Raw genomic sequence first — 16428 nt, 5'->3', positions numbered from 1 at the left:
CTGCAATGTCCTGACCACATAGCAAAGCTATTAGTAATTACAGCTCTCAGGTTTCCTGGATGGGGGGCACCTTTGGTGCTGCATTTCTCACCGTGCTGATTTTAGCCACAATGCCATGTTCCACCACCTAGCCCAGTTTGCAGAGGTTTCAGCTCTTAGTGATGTCAGTGGATAGTGGGGAACCTCACTGCTGCTGCCTCCTGGGCACTGTCTTTCTCTGGAAAACTGTCTCCACATCAGGCCTAAAGCTCAGCCCCATAGACCAGCTTAGCAATGATTTCAGCTCTAGCAATCACTGAGATAAAGACAAAGCTTCTCAAGTGAGTCTGGTCAGCTTTATCTTTAAACACTGGAGGAATAAGGGGACAAATAGCATCTAGAATCCTTAAAAAGAGTCCCCACCTCCTTCTGACTGTCACCTGGTTTTCCTTCACTGCCTGATGCTTAGTGAGTGAGGTTACAGTTAGGGTGACCATATTAAGTACAGTTCTACTGCATTTTAGTCATAGAAAAAGGAGAACAACATTTAATTGTCCCTGCATCCAAAACTTACATGAATTTTAACCCAAAGCAGCTAGAATTGATCATATTGACAAAGAAGGTATGTCTATGGATCACCTTGACTAAGTAGGTGTGTCTATGCAAATAACGTCTACTCCTGAGGTGTGTTCTCACAGTTCATCAGTTGATGGCAAACAATTAAGAGAGCTCATTCAGAGCACTGACTTTCCAGTTATAAAGTCAGAGGGCCAAACTCACTGTTGGCATAAGCAGGTGTAAGTCTATTGAAACCAATGGAGTTGTGCCTAGTGGCCCACTGGGGAATCTAGCCCATGGTTGCCAAAAACTGTAGTAATTGTTACTAGCTTGTGCCATATACTGTTTCTTTGTTGATATTAATTTAAAGAGAAGTTGCTCTGCTTTTTACAGTTCCGCTGATGAAACTTTTATTTCTTACAGTTCTCTCTCACTATCCCTTGGGTAACTGGGATTCAGACTATTTAATGTGAAAAAGTCTCATTTTTGTGGAACTCTCCTTCTAAGGCATATAATTACACATTCGGCTCTTGAAGGTAGGGTTATAATGTTATACTGATTCTCAGATGGTGGAGCCCTGGAGGCTCGCCATCTGTTTTCATGTATTTTTAATAATTTACTGACTGTTACTATAGTTCAGAACTCTAACATTCTGATGCAGTGTATAATGAATTCAATCACTGCAAATGAAGATATGGGAAATTACTTGTTCTCTTGGTTAGTTGATATTGATATCAATACATACAAAAAAAGGTGATCACATAATGCTCTGTGGGTGAAATCCTGGCTCCATTGAATCATTGGGAGTTAGCATTGACTTCACTGGGGTCAGAATTTCATCCTATGTGCCTTTGTCACAATGTGTGAAGACACTTAGGCCCCAGCCTGCATTGGGCTTTGTACAGGTGTAGTTCCATTGACTTTAGTGAAATGGCATAAAGGTGCAAGTCTCAACCCATGTTGAGCTCATTGCCAGAAGGAGGCTTTAACTGACCATTTGAGGATGCAGGAATATTGTGGCAATGGCTTTGTATATGGAAAAATAAATTGTTTTTAACTAATACTTGAAAGTTTGATCTGAACCAGCCCCCAGGCCTTCAAATGGCTTTTAACCTGGCATCATTATGAACTGTGCTAAGCTTAAATTGCTCCAAAATCTAAATAAATAACAGTGCAAGAGACAACTTAATATGCCTATACTACAGTCAGATTTTACAGTATTCTGTCATCACTTGTATGATGGTATAATTAAGAGGACATTGTTAAGGTAAATAGGCCTCCAATTGACCTACCTTAATTTTACTTATAGCTGTGTTCAAAACTGATATAATTCTTTATATTTTTAATGTACCCTACTGGATGTTCTTTTAAAACAACCATTAGTACTGGTAATCCAAATATTATATTTGTTCTTACACACACGCACGTGTGCGCGCGCACACACACACACACACACACACACACACATTCTCTTCCACTTCTAAGAGTAAGAAAACAACTGTTTTTAGAGAGTGGGATGTTGGGCTTTGAAAATTTCCGAACATTTATGGTCATACCCCATAAACAATAGCATAACCAAAATCTGACAGATAGAAGTGCATAATTTTGACTGTTGTCCTTCATCACTTAAAATCATTGATTCTTTAAAACGTGACTATGATGTTCATGAAATGTTTGATGTTGTTAAAGTTCTCTCTTTATCCACACAATGGGAAGTGCCCATTCTGCCTCACCAGTGTGCTGCAACAGTAAAGGCAGTAATTATTCTACAATACAGAACACCAGAAGAGTATTGGATTAACAGCATAGTGCTAGCCTCTTTTTTCTGCCTGGGTACAGTAAGACATACATTAACAATCTACCGTAATTGTTTGCTTGCTTCCTTTTCTAGGCTTTGGCCACGACCATCTTAATATTATTTAAATACAGTTCTTAGCTGTGATTTGTAAATGGTTTTACCACAGTCTGTAACAGCACCACAGTGATGTGAGCTGCCACACAAACAAGTAACACTAATATTCTGTAACTAGAGCCATTAATACATTGCAGTTTGTAGGAAGCTCTGAGTGTTGCAATGAAAAAGCTTCCAATATAGCACTGACTGTTGGTAACCAAAAACAAATGTAACCTTGAAATAACTCACAAGCAGATTATGTAGTAAATAACTATTTATCCGTTCTGAGTTGTTGAGTTTTTAAAATGCAGATACTGATAAACAGCTCATGTAATGTCGCATTTACTGTAGAGTCCATGCTTTGCAATATCTGAACTCTGCAGTTACATTGGTCAATATGCCTTTGCCTTTCCCTTCTCCATCCCCACCAAAAAGATTTGAACCGCAGAATCTAGGCCTACTGAATAATTTCCTTTCTATTTTTCTGTACTGAAATCTCTTTCAGGAGGGAAGTGGATAGGTTCCAGGATGTTACTTTAAAGCCACAATATTACAAATGATATTTTTCAGCGTGAGTCTCTTTTCTTTCTTAAAGTTCTGTTTTTTGCATTCAAGAAGATCATTAACAGACAAGAGTATCAAATGTTACATCAGATAAAGGAAGTAAAAGGAGAACTGTATTTTATTATAAAGCACTCAGGACACATAAATGCTTAGTTTTGTCTTTATTTTTTTACAGATTAACAGTCTGTAACACAATTAATACAAATTCTAATGAATAAACTTTCTTGACATACATCTAACCTTCTTTATAAAACTCAGTATCAAATTCCAATAATACCTTGGACAACACGTTGATTAACTTGAATATAATTCAGATATCAGTAGAGTCTAAACTGGCAATCAATTGATTTATCATGAGTAAAGTCCTAAGATATTCTTATACATGCCTCAAAGGTGACAGAAGCTTTCTTTGGTGGTGTGCTCTTGTGTGTAGTTTTCAGCAGAGTAAAGTAGGTTCATATTTCCATTTATAACATGAGTTTTGTGGTACAGTCTGTACATTTAGGATAACTTTTTCTCCATCAGAGACATCATACTCTGTACTCTTAAGTCAGTGACAAAGGTAAGGTAAGAGTCTCAAAAGTAGTTAGGCTCCTAACTTCCACTGTGGCTTGAGTCAGTGGACCATTCCCAGGACATAAAATAAGGGTTAAATGCTGAATCAGTAGACAACTTCAAACTTATGAAATGGTGAATCAGTGCCCCAAATTGGCATATGTAATGACAGCCCAATACATAATGTATGAGTGAGAGTGACTGTTAATTACATTTGGAGTCTCTTAACTGTAGATCTGATTTTGTTTTGTTCAGAATGGAAGGACAATACAATCTTTGCATTTGCTTGTTACGAATAGGGACATCAAAGGGGTATTAAAGTGTTTTCTGCAATTTAGTATCCATAAGAGGAATTTTGAGTCCTGAAGTCTAAGTTATAGAATTTGTGGTATACACTTTGGAGTATTTCTCATTGAAGAAATAGTTTATTGGATAAGGTAGCAATTTATTTGTGGTAGGCCACCATCTGAGTGCTTCTTCTAATCAATTCTTCCTCAGTTGTGGAGTATCCTGTGTTTAGCAAATGTGTAATTTATAGATATGTTTATAGAAATCCTGGCCAGGTAAATTAAATTGAATCTGAGCTGTTCAAAATTCAGTAAGTGTTATGTGAAAAAGTCTCCAGAAGTCCCCATTGGCATCCCATCTTTCAAAGTTAGCATCCTTCAGTACTGGAGGAAAAATCCGGATGAGAAAACTGATACTTCCCTAAAACACCACCCTGCCTCTTTCCATATTTACAGAGTAATCTGTAATAAACAGTGTTATATGAACTCCTGAGGGAGCAAAGGGTCTTTCCTATGAATCAGGATAGAACAAATAAAAGGCAATAATCTGCTTTAATGATTTCCCATGTAGGACTGCAGTTTTGGATGACTGTAAAATGTAACCTGTTCCAGACAGCAAATTATAGCTGCCCAGCTACAGAATTAAGGGAGATGAGGTGGGTGAGGTAATATCTTTTATTGAACCTGTGACAAGTTGGGTCACAGAAACTCCCTCAAGACTGTCACTAGATGTGTTGGGATACCACTGAGAACAAACCCCCCCTGCCAGAAGAGGTTTCCCTCCACTCCTGTCTTGCTGAGTTAGACACTTCAGTCAGCTTCGGCACAGACCCAAGGGTTGGGCCACACCTCTCTGCAGTTCACTGAAACTGAGATCCACTCCGTTCATGGACTTCTTAGTTAACAGGAACTTTCCCAGCACCCAGTATTCAGTCTTTCTGGGAGCCAAAACCCCAAATAAATCCATTTTACTTTGTATAACGCTTATACAAGGTAAACTCATAAATTGTCAACCCTCTATAACACTGATAGAGAGATATCCACTTCTGTTTACTCCCCCAGGTATTATAATTACTTAGTCTGGGTTAATTAAGAAGCAAAAATGATTTTATTAAATATAAAAAGTAGGATTTAAGTGGTTCCAAGTAATAACAGACAGAACAAAGTAATTTACCAAGCAAAATAAAACAAAACACACAAGTCTAAGCCTAATACAGTAGGAAACTGAATACAGGTAAATCTCACCCTCAGAGATGTTCCAATAAGCTTCTTTCCTAGTCTGGGCCCAATCCTTTTCAGACCAACATTGTGGCTTATGGCCTGGGTCCAGCAATCACTCACACCCTCGTAGTTATAACCCTTTTTTCCAGTTTCTTTTAGGCATCTCTTTGGGGTGGAGAGGCCATCTCTTGAGCCAGCTGAAGACAAAATAGAGGGGCTTCCAGGGCTTTTTATACTTTCTCTTCTGGGCAGAAATCCCTTTGTTCTTCTGTGCAAAATCACAGCAAGAAGATGGAGTTTGTAGCCACCTGGGCAAGTCACATGTCTATGAATGATTCAGCTTTTTTCAGGCCAGTGCCATTGTTTACATGAAGAAAAGGAGTACTTGTGGCACCTTAGAGACTAACCAATTTATTTGAGCATGAGCTTTCGTGAGCTACAGCTGTAGCTCACGAAAGCTCATGCTCAAATAAATTGGTTAGTCTCTAAGGTGCCACACGTACTCCTTTTCTTTTTGCTAATACAGACTAACACGGCTGTTACTCTGAAACCTACCATTGTTTACATGTTAGTTTGAATGTTCCCAGGAAAGCTCAGATGTGGATTGACGTCTCCCAAAGTCCATTGTCAGTTAAGTGTTTCTTGATTGGGCACTTACTGAAAATACTCCTTTCTCAAGAAGCTGACCAAATGCTTCACTGAGGCTACTTAGAATCAAACACATTGAGATAAAAGTACATAGCTAATATTCATAACTTCAAATACAGAATGATACACACAGCATAATCATAACCAGCAGATTACAACCTTTCTATAGACACCTTATTTGACACCTTTGTACAGGATTTGGTGCAACTATAGGACCTTTGTTGCAACAATGATCTATACGGTCACAGTTCATGTCAATAATGTAACAGAACCAACTTCTTTTGGTGAGAGAGACAAGCTTTTGAGCTTACACAGAGCTCATCTTCAGGTCTGGGAAAGGTACTCTACACAGCAATTAAATGCCTGTGGCTGGCCTGGGTCAGCTGACTCAGGCTCACGAGGCTCTGGCTATAAAATTGCTGTGAAGACATTTGGGCTCCAGCTGGAGCCCAAGCTCTGGGACCCCGTGAGGGGCGAGGGTCCCAGAGCCCAAATGTCTACACTGCAATTTTTAGCCCTGCAGCCCAAGCTCTGAAAGCTTATATCAGCTGATCCAGGCCAGCCATGCCATGGGTCTTGTATTCCAGTGTAGACATTGCCACAGTGGAACAGATTGTTTAGCACAAGTAGTTAACACATATTTCAAGGGAACATTCAAGGTGAAGTGGTCCATTAATACCTCTCCAGTGTTAGTGGATTATAGATTGTTCTAATAAGCCATAAATCCAGTGTCTCTATTCAGTCCATGATTTTTAGTGTCTAGCAAAGTTCTGAATTTAAGCTCTGCTCATCTTTTGAAGGTGTTGTGCAGGTTTCCTTTCAGGAGGATAGTGGTCTGATACAGACTGATCGCTTTGTGAAAAGAGTTCACCCACAGGTGACACTTTTTTAGTCTTTTATTTTTCTGCCTGAGTTTATTTGAGAGTATCGCGATTACCTTGTTTCACTCACATAGTTGTTATTGGGGCATTTAGTGCACTGGATGAGGTGCACCATATATTGTGATAGGCATCTGTTAGGACCCAGGGGTCTTGAAAGGTGTGTTGTGGGGTGTGTGGCTCATCACAGAGGTAGAAATATATCTACAGGTTTTGGATCTGTTGTTCTGGCAGGGTCTGGTGCCGCTTTGAGTTGGTGTGTCCTGGTCTGTGGGGAGCTTACTTCTGATGATGAACTTGGAGAGGTTGGGGAGCTGTTTGAAGGCCAGAAGTGGGAGGAAACATTTCTTTCAGGATATGGTTCCCATAGAGTATGGGATGTAATTATTTAACGATACTCCATATGGGTTCCAGTGTTGGGTGGTAAGTGACAACTAGGGGTATGTGATCAGTGGGAGTTTTATTTCCATACTAAAGTAAGCTCTCTCAGGGTATTTGGATGGCCCATTCCATGATGTGGGGAGTTACATTGAGTCTGCCTGGTAGGTGCCAGCAGAGATGCACACGGAAAACCTCCAAACCACAAGTTTGTGGGCATTCACTGACAGAGACAGCTAAGTGCTCAATAACAACCCCTTATATGGCAACAATGGTCATGAGTGAGGGTAAACATAAACAGGGGCGGGGAATTTAGCAGGGAAATTAGAGGGCAATTATTGGGCCAAGTCTGAGACCAGAGCTGCCCACCTAGGGTGGGGGAGGGCTGTTGATCACAATAAAGGGGAAACGCAAAAGGATCTCTGTGCTCACTCCTCAGGATGTGGGGGAGGTAAATGGGTGGTACAGTTATGCTTCTGCAGGGTGTAGCTGAGCTTCTGCTACAATAAACACACGACCATAACAGAAGACTCCAGTCTCCATGTGTTCCTGTGTGTCCGTTGGCCAAGTCTGAAGACATAGGATACCCTAACTGCATGTCTGTCTGTCGTGTCTGAAGGCATACCCCAATACATGATGCAATCTACTTTTCTGGTGGAGTGATCGTCTCTCTTAAAGGCAGTTTTGAGTGTGTTAAGGTGTATAACCCAGACTTAAGTGTCATGTGAATGTCTTTGTTAAGCTGCTGTTATACTCCTGCCAATCAATAACTTGCCCACCTGTTTTATACTGCTTAAGAACTGGAGTATGCTTGTTCTGAATTTGAGTGGCTGTGTCAATGATGAATTTAGTTCCTTTTCCTATTCTCAGTTTACCTGTGTAGCTGTGTACAGTTCTTGTTTACCCTGTGGCTCTCTTATAGGGAAGAAAGCAAACTGTCAGAACTAAATCAAGGAGTCTGCTGCCAGAGCAATGGCACGTTGCTTTTGTTAATGATGAAGAGCCAAGAAGCATTTCACGTATGCTCATTATTGCAAAAATAAGCTCAGAGGCCTAAAAGGGAGAAGTAGAAACAATCAGGAAGATATGGGTAAATGTGAGCTGTATGAAAGAAATCTGATCTGTGTGTAACCCGCACACCTCCTGCGTGTGGTGTTCTGACCTCTCTAGTGGCACCGAGGCCACTTAGAGATTAATGAGTCTGCTACAGCCTTAGCTGAGAGCCATGTGGCTTTTAGCTCATGCAGTAGAGGCTTATGCATTTAGCTCCAGAGGTTCCAGGTTTGATCCTGCCTGCCGACAAACGGGGGTCTATCAGTATTACCTATGCTTAGTGCAGTGTATAAGGCAGCAGATTCCAAGATTTTCAAGTAGAAAAACGTCATCCCGGGGAGAAAAAAATGTGATACATGGACAGAAATGATTGTCAGGATAGTAAAAAGAAGAAAAAAAAAGAGTGAGTACAAAAAATAATAGCAGAGCATAAGGAGTTGCAGGGAGTTGAAGGTAGGTGGTGATTCAGTATTACATCTGTAAGCAGAGTCAGGATGAGCTCTACCCTGACATCTGGTGGTGAGTTGTGGCAAAGAACTTCAGGGGCTGATCTCATTTGCATAGGCACACCCAACCCGCCTAGATGGTCACTTTGTCTGCTGTGGGATCCCCAGTTTCTCTGTTTGGGGCAGGAAGAATAAAATGTTATTCTGATTATGTGAATCAAGGACAGTGGAACTGTACTTGGCTTTTTGTTATGCTGGAGGGACTCGCCATCAAATAAGTAGCACTCACTAGGCAAGGGACATGGGTTCCAAAACTCAGTGAATAGAGAGAGGCTGGGGACAGTCATTTGCACCTTGTGGTATGGGCCTCTTCTAAGGGCCCTAAATGCCAACTGCATCATCATCTCTCTCTATTGTATAAGAGCAGAGCTAATTTTGTTTCCATTAGGAGTCTGGTTACAGATTACAGAGCTGAATTCACCTTGGGACAATGGTGTACCAGCACTGGGGGTCCTTTACTATTAGCTGAAATCACTGAGTACTGTGTTACGTAATAGGGAGCCTGAAGATATATTGGTGAGAGGCTCGCAGGACAGGTACTTGAGAGGAGCAGCTGGCAGAACAGCTTGCAGGAGGGCTACTGGAGAGAAACCCCCGAAGAGGTGGGGCAGTTGGAGCACATAAGGTGCCCCTTTACTTCCTCTCTCTCCCCCCCCCCCATTTCCACACAGGCTGGGGGGGATTAAAACTCTGCAGATGAACTTTTGAACTCTGGGCTCACCAAGGAGAGGGACAGAGACTTTTGGGTTGCTGGACTCGAGAACAAAAGGGAAAGGACACGGCCTAATTTGCTTGGGGTGGGTTTTTGCTCATGGTTTCTGTTTTGAATCGTGTTGGTGGTGTTTCCCCAACATAATGCCACATTGTTTCTCTCTATTATTAAAAGGCGTTTGCTACACTCAGACTCTGTGCTTGCAAGAGGGGAAGTATTGCCTCTTAGAGGAGCCCAGGGTGGGTGGTATTTATTTGTCCCAAGTCACTGGGTGGGCGCTTGAGCTGGTTTTGCATTGTGTTATCGGAACGGAAGATACTGAACCCGGCCCTTGTTGCTGCCAACTCTGATGGGCAGAAGGGTTACATATCTTAATGATATTTTTGCCAAAAGTGGTAAATGAGAATGTAAAGATTAGCATCTATGTAACCCCAGCCCCGAGGTGTGGCTGCAGCCTTCTCCCTTTTCTCCCCTCTGGGTTATGGGTCCTGGATTCACCTATAAGGGCGCCTAGTACCTCCTGGTACTAGGAAACCTCTCCTAATGTAGAGAATACAGAGGGTGTGTTTCTTGGGAAAATATTTAATACACAATCTCATATAGAGGAGTGTTTGTCAGATCACACAAAAATAAAATAGCAATCAGATTTCCCAGGGTAATAAAATAATGGAACTTTATTAGGCCTGGGGAACTCTGAATAAAGGACAGTGGAAAAGGAGATTAGGATAATAAATGACAAAACAACAATATGTAACTCTACCCTCTCAACATGTACAGCCAGTACAAGTCACCCTGTGCTCCCTCCTAGCAACCACCTAGGCAAATAGCAAGTTTAGGCAGAGTTCATAAAGTGTGGTGCGGCATTAACTGGTTTAAAACAAAATAGCAAAATCAATAAACAGGTAGTATCCACACCAAGATCATCCTTGTGGCTCTTTGGTATGGATAGCAATGTGCAGTTAGGCTGGCTCTTGGTATCCTGACTGTGACTGTCCTCAACCTCTGGGGTTTCTGGTCTCTGCTGAGATGACACTGTTCAATATCCCAGACATCCCAAAAGGAATCAAAGTGTGCCCTTGGGTGGGAATGTGGAGGGTAAAAGGGCTGTAGTCCAGGGTCAAGTTCCCTAAGTGCTCAGTATGGTATTTCAGGAGCACCCCCCTCCTAAGGAGTTACACCTAATACTAAAATTTCTGATTTCTCAATGCTAATCATTCTCAGGAATAGCAAGGCTACAAATGCTAAGGGCCTCTAGGGTAAGTTAAGACAAGAGTAGGACATGGATATTAATACGAAGAAAAGAGATGCAAGGTTTTACAGAGGAAGGGCAGGCATATTATTTAAAGTGAGGGAGGGGAAAAAATTCAAATGGTGCTTTTAGGTAAGTTGGCTTGTCATGGCTGACCTTGTTCTCAGCCCTTACAACTGAAACGCTTGGTCAAGCCCCCTTTGTCATCTTGATTACTGTAACCTACTCCTCCTCTCTAGCCTCCTCAGCATTTGTGTTTCTGCTCTCAAGTTCATACACAACATAGATGACATCTTCCTTGCCCTTTGCTCTGAACATGTCTCCCCTCGTTTTGAATCCCTCCAGTGGCTCTATGTCTCCTAACACATCAAGTTTAAGCTACTTCTCTTTGCCTGCTCTGCCCTACTTAATTTTGCCCCTACCCACTTTTCTTCTCCTGTCTGTTTATTTCAGCTCCTCTCCCCTTCTACACCAATGATGACAGCCCCAACATACCATTTGCCTGCTTCATCTACAGTGGTACTCGTGCTTTCTTTTATGCTATTTCACTATTTTCTGAACTGAGCTAATCTGCAAATCCAGTATCCGCTCCACATTCAAATTCCTCTCTATTCACTTCTGAGGTGATACCAATCAACTAAGCATGGTGAGGGAAAGGGCAAATGCGGGTAATGTCAGATTTCTGATTTTTAAAAAAGGAGTATCAACATATTGCCAATTGTCAGTGTGATCACGTTATTTCTTTGGCTTATTCCTCCCTCCTATCGTCTGTTTTTCTCTGCTCACTCTAGATTCAAAGCTTTTTAGGAGTGATTGCTTCTTAGCAGAGAGTGTTTATCCAGTGCCTAGCACATAGAGAGTACCGTTGGAAACAAATAATAAATAAGAATGAGGATGGTGAAATGTTCGTTGTATCTTTTTTCTAAAAATGTACAGCTGAAAAATATTTCCTTGATGCATTTTCAGAACTAAAGTCAGAGTCAGGGCTAGCCCACTGGAGGCCCTAAGCAGGAATATTTTTGCGGGCCCCCTTACCCCCCCCCCAAAGTGCTAATTGCATTTTTCCACAAACCAAAAAATATACCAACACAACACATACCAATGCACTTGTTAAAAAGGCCACGTTAAATAAGATGAATGATATTTTGGGGGTAATGCTAAATTGGGGACCCCTTGAGATATTCAGGGCCTTAAGCAATTGCTTAGTCTGTTTATTCCTAGCACCATGACTGAAGAGCGTTAGATAAAAGGACTTTCTTTTCTTTTTCTTTCTTTCTTACTAGTTTGCTGTGTAACAGTGTGATGAGTCTAACACACAGTGACATAAAAGAACCTACAGAAGTGAAGGAGATGGTAAGTAGCAGTATTTTAACCACATCAGCGCTAAGAGAATATGCTTGGAATGTCGAGGAAATATGCCACTCCATTGTGGTTGACTACGCCTCGTAAACTGTGTGACATTCCAAGGTTTGAAATGCTAGTCTGACCTCTCAGCCCTGAGATAGTCCTGACACTGGACATTCCATTCATTTAAGAACTGTCATGGACACCCCCTCACAAAGTGCAGCAGCAGGGGGGTTTATTTCTTCTGGAATACGTAACTGAAGTAAACAAGCTTTGACTGAAGCAGAAAACCTGTTGCAATATTCCATTTCCAGGATGAAAAAGCTAGTATCAATGCAACAAGACAATGAAATGCACCATCCATAAGAGTGGGATGTGGGGAGGCATTCTGGAAAGAAATTATTCATGGAAGCCAGACAGAACAGTATGAAATAGAACAAGTGGCAAGAAAGGGAAATTCTTAGCCCTTTAAAACAGAGTGAGAAGACAGAGCAGAAGATGTTTACAAGATAAAGCGAGGCCTGTAAAAACGATCATAGGAATTTCAGTGAACCTGAAGTAGACTGGCATAAGATATCAAAATAACATTTCACTGATCTAATAAGCTAATTAACCTATTCCAGAATTTGATTCATTGGACTATAACAAGGGCATCAATACTGATCCCTTTTGACCTGTACTTAACCAGCTTCTCTCAGCAGCCATAGGGATCTTAACCTCAGAATGGAGATTTCCAAATATAATTCCAATTAATAAATGGTTTATTTAATGGTGGAGTGTGTTGTCCATGAAAAGCCTTTTAAGCATTTCAGAGAGACTAATTTCTATTATATATTAAAGCAATACTAGCAGTGTATTGAAATCTGCAAGGCTCACTACCTTTTCTCCTATTAACAAGGTGGTTTTGTTAATGATAGTATATTTTAATTTATTGTACTGGTTTATCATACACCATGTATAGACAAATGTAGAAATTATATGTTCATTGCAAACCTTTGCTAACAATAATAAAAATTAATTAGTTTTAAAAAAAGAATTCTGAAATGATCAAGGAAAGATCCAAGGTTCCAGTGATATGCTGCTCTTATATTAACAAGAATCTCACACAAAAAAGTCCCCCTTTGCTTGTGATAAACCTTGTATTCTGTGTGCTGCGCAGGGGACAAGCCGGGGGACTGACAAATCCATTCACTTTTCCCTTTAAACAAGAACTCTCTCATCACCACAATAATGAAGGGGGCAGAATCACGGGAAACAGCCATGTTAAATTGGACTTGGCTGGAAATGTTTATACTTTGCTCTGAAAAATATACCGATATAGCGCCACAGTGCTCAGCTTGTGTGCAGTAATATGAAATGGGCACACAGTGTAACACAGTGGTGAGTATGGGTAACAGGTCTCCCACTCCCCGTTCCTGATCCACAGAGGATATGAATCTGTTACAGTCCAAGCAAGGGAGCGTTGGCTTGTTAGCTCTGGGGATCTCTAGTTCATTCCACCAGTGTCAACCAGCACGTAAATTGGAGCTTGTCCAGGATGTAAAATGCTGTGGGCCCCAGATGCTTGGCACCAGTTTCCTTTGATCAAAGGAAGCATGTAAGTCAGTGGTGAGTGTGTGGTACAGGTCAATCTCTGTACCCAGTCCACAAAGAAGAAGGCCTTGTAATGGTGTCCCAGCATTTTCAACTGGGAATTTGTTTGATAATTTCATGATACTTTAGTTCAAGTTGGTTCATTCCAAAGACAGAATATTTGTTCCTTAGAAGTATTTTTATGAGGCTTGGCAGGGATGTTTAAGTAGTAGCCTGGGGATAGTAAAGAAGATGAATTCCATATGAGAAGCAGGGAAATCACTCCATCTTGCCATTCCATTTGGTGGTGGAATTTTAATAAGGAGCTCCTGAGAAGCTCCTCCCATCCAGCACATAACTAATATTGCACATCACCTACTTGCATGGTTATGAAAAGTGACATCCATCACAACCAAAACACCTTATGGTTACAGGAGTAGACGTGATTGCTTCTGTAGTTCCTCTGTGCCAGGTAATCCACTTCAGCTGCCTTTCTGAGCTAATCTAACCTAAACCTTCTAGAAGAGGTTGTCGCCATTAATAAATAATTGAATTATGTTTATTCATAATAATTTAAATAATATGTGGTACATGGTGGGAACTTCCAGTATAATGGGTCATTTTGGTTAAATAAATAATTGTGCAGATTCTGGATATTTGGGGCTAGGTTCCTAAGCAGCACAACATAGACTTAAAGGGTCATTTGAAGATTCACCCTTTTGTAGAATTAGTTCCTTTTAAAGGTGCAGTACTCAGAAAACAAGCTACGTACTCCAACACACAGGGCCATTGGTTCAGTATACACTCATGTTGAAGAGTGGTACCTAGCGCATCACCAGTATTTATTTTATGCAGACCTGAATTTTGCTTGCCAACCCCACTTCGCTTGTGAGATCCAAAGTTGTCACAGCATGAATTCATAGGTCTGCAGGAATCAGTTAAGGGTGAAAGTCTTGTAGATTTTAGGAATTTTGGCAGTTAGTGATCCTGGGTTTAGAAAATTGCAGAGGAGAGTGGATTTTTTGCAGGTTTCTAAGAGAGTGGCAAAAAAAATATGGACTTTGTGGTGCACCTGCTGTTTGCTGAAAGCCTGGCCCTTTTGGAGATTGCTTTGAAACTGCAATACCTGTTTCATTTCAGCCTTATTGCTTTTACTGCTCATCAGGGGGTTTATAGCTTACTGACAGAGAGAGAAGGAAAAAGAGGCTGTGGCTGAATCCATGCTGCCATGAAGTCTGTAGCAAGGTCATCCGTTTGAACTGCTCTAATTCAGGTTACTGGATCAAATTCACCTTTCATAGTTCTTGAATTATGGTAGATTTTTAAGCTTTTATTTGTAAGACTCATTACAGCACCCCTGTGAGTTAGATAAGTATTATTCTACCCATCTACAAATGGGCAAACTGCAAGCACAGAGAAATTACATGATTTTTCCCACCCCCACTAGTCAATGTCAGAGCTAGAAGAGAACCATAGAATATCAGGGTTGGAAGGGACCTCAGGAGGTCATCTAGACCAACCCCCTGCTCAAAGCAGCACCAATCCCCAACTAAATCATCCCAGCAAGGGCTTTGTCAAGCCTGACCTTAAAAACCTCTAAGGAAGGAGATTCCAACACCTCCCTAGGTAACGCATGCCAGTGTTTCACCACCCTCCTAGTGAAAAAGATTTTCCTAACATCCAACCTAAACCTCCCCCACTGCAACTTGAGACCATTACTCCTTGTTCTGTCATCTGCTACCACTGAGAACAGTCTAGATCCATCCTCTTTGGAACCCCCTTTCAGGTAGTTGAAAGCAGCTATCAAATCCCCCTCATTCTTCTCTTTTGCAGACTAAACAATCCCAGTTCCCTCAGCCTCTCCTCATAAGTCATGTGTTCCAGTCCCCAAATCATTTTTATTGCCCTCCGCTGGACGTTTTCCAATTTTTCCACATCCTCCTTGTAGTGTGGGGCCCAAAACTGGACACAGTACTCCAGATGAGGCCTCACCAGTGTTGAATAGAGGGGAACGATCACGTCCCTCAATCTGCTGGTGATGCCCCTACTTATACAGCCCCAAATGCCATTGGCCTTCTTGGCAACAATGGCACACTGTTGACTCATATCCAGCTTCTTGTCCACTGTAACCCCTAGGTCCTTTTCTGCAGAACTGCTGCCTAGCCACTTGGTCCCTAGTCTGTAGCGGTGCATGGGATTCTTCCATCCTAAGTGCAGGACTCTGCACTTGTCCTTGTTGAACCTCATCAGATTTCTTTTGGCCTAATCCTCTAATTTGTCTAGGGCCCTCTGTATCCTATCCCTACCCTCCAGCGTGTCTACCTCTCCTCCCAGTTCAGTGTCATCTGCAAACTTGCTGAGGGTGCAATCCACACCATCCTCCAGATCATTAATGAAGATATTGAACAAAACCGGCCCCAGGACCGAACCTTGGGGCACTCCACTTGATACCGGCTGCTAACTAGACCTGGAGCCACTGATCACTACCCATTGAGCCCGACAATCTAGCCAGCTTTCTATCCACCTTATAGTCCATTCATCCAGCCCATACTACTTTAACTTGCTGACAAGAATACTGTGGGAGACCGTGTCAAAAGCTTTGCTAAAGTCAAGGAATAACACATCCACTGCTTTCCCCTCATCCACAGAGCCAGTTATCTCATCATAGAAGGCAATTAGATTAGTCAGGCATGACTTGCCCTTGGTGAATCCATGCTGACTGTTCCTGATCACTTTTCTCTCCTCTAAGTGCTTCAGAATTGATTCTTTGAGGACCTGCTCCATGATTTTTCCAGGGACTGAGGTGAGGCTGACTGGCCTGTAGTTCCCTGGATCATCCTCCTTCCCTTTTTAAAAGATGGGCACTACATTAGCCTTTTCCCAGTCATCCGGGACCTCCCCCAAATGCCATGAGTTTTCAAAGATAATGGCCAATGGCTCTACAATCACATCCGCCAAGCCCCAAGGACTTGTGCTCGTCCAGCTTTTCTAAATAGTCCCAAACCACTTCTTTCTCCACAGAGGGCTGGT

At 41.7% G+C, this 16428-nt stretch overlaps 1 long non-coding RNA gene across 1 annotated transcript; it reads left to right on the top strand.

Moving 5' to 3' along the window:
- Positions 1-1013: 1013 nt before the first annotated feature.
- On the top strand, positions 1014-11868 carry LOC141982284 (uncharacterized). The gene is made up of 3 exons (XR_012638012.1): positions 1014-1073; positions 10936-11001; positions 11766-11868. It is a non-coding gene; the product is annotated as an uncharacterized LOC141982284 (long non-coding RNA).
- Positions 11869-16428: the final 4560 nt, after the last annotated feature.

Source organism: Natator depressus, chromosome 1 (assembly GCF_965152275.1).
Source record: "Natator depressus isolate rNatDep1 chromosome 1, rNatDep2.hap1, whole genome shotgun sequence".
In the NCBI taxonomy this organism is placed as follows: domain Eukaryota; kingdom Metazoa; phylum Chordata; order Testudines; family Cheloniidae; genus Natator; species Natator depressus.
The sequence above is the reverse complement of the archived record's forward strand: the minus strand, read 5'-3'. Positions and strand labels throughout refer to the sequence as shown.